This window comes from Priapulus caudatus, unplaced genomic scaffold (assembly GCF_000485595.1).
Source record: "Priapulus caudatus unplaced genomic scaffold, Priapulus_caudatus-5.0.1 Scaffold1745, whole genome shotgun sequence".
Taxonomy (NCBI): domain Eukaryota; kingdom Metazoa; phylum Priapulida; class Priapulimorpha; order Priapulimorphida; family Priapulidae; genus Priapulus; species Priapulus caudatus.
In genome coordinates this window covers 18453-19473 of record NW_014578806.1, presented here as the reverse complement: position 1 = coordinate 19473, position 1021 = coordinate 18453, and the positions used below count along the sequence as shown (strand labels likewise).

Genomic DNA, 1021 nt, shown 5'->3' with positions numbered 1-1021 from the left:
TAATATAAAACAAACCGCATGTCACTACGATGCCCCTGCGCTGAGATAATGAGCGGTGAAAATCTGGTATTTTGCTTTGAGATAACTTCGGGAAACCTCGCGTGTTTCCGTCAATGATTGACAAATGGAATAAATGACGTCTGTTATTGATTGCCATAGTGTGACCCCCACCTGTGCCCACCTCACGCTGGATGTATAGGTGTATAGGTATAGGTGTTTTCCAACAGTAGAGGGCGTCCATAGCCAGCAGGCCTGAATAAGCAGCACACAGAAAATAATTAAAAATTCGTAAACAGTTGCTATCAACACGCAGCATGCATTTTATTCATGCAAAATCACTGCACATTACCCGTACAATCTTCACTCGAAACTTTTGCCAGCTCTATGATGCGACATTCCACCATGTTTGTAGGGTACCCCTCAACTCTCAAACGCGGCTGCCTGGTCACCATGGCTATACGACACTCCACGCATTTGCACAATTTTTCCACAAAACCGATTGAAATTTCAATCTTTTCCAGACGTCAATTGGGCACCCATCTCGCGTGTGCAATGCACATTTCTGTACTCTAATGACGAAATTTGGCACAAAAAATTCGAGAAAACTGCTCTTTTGTACACGAGAAATAGTGCAACGCAACTGTTGCACGCCTCTTTAAAGGGTATGTCGGGGTACAGATTGATTACAAATTTTGAGAGTATGTAGTGGAGGGATTGGTCAATGTGATTCGAACATTTTAAACAGAATACCCGTCTAGAAGCTGAACAGTACACATTAGAACAGAGGCCCCATTTCGCATGTGCATGCTGTTGCGAGGGCAGGCGTATATAGTAGAGATTTTTTTCGGATGAGCGGCGAAAATATAATCCACACACACAAACACACACACACACTTTCCGCGAAAAAATCAAACAGCGGAATGGAATGTTATTTTGATATAAAACATTGTGACCCCGACGTGATTCGAACACGCAACCTTCTGATCTGGAGTCAGACGCGCTACCGTTGCGCCACGGAGTC

At 43.9% G+C, this 1021-nt stretch overlaps 1 non-coding gene across 1 annotated transcript; it reads right to left on the bottom strand.

The window, feature by feature from the left end:
- Positions 1-949: 949 nt before the first annotated feature.
- On the bottom strand, positions 950-1021 carry Trnaw-cca. The gene has a single exon. It is a non-coding gene; the product is annotated as a tRNA-Trp (tRNA).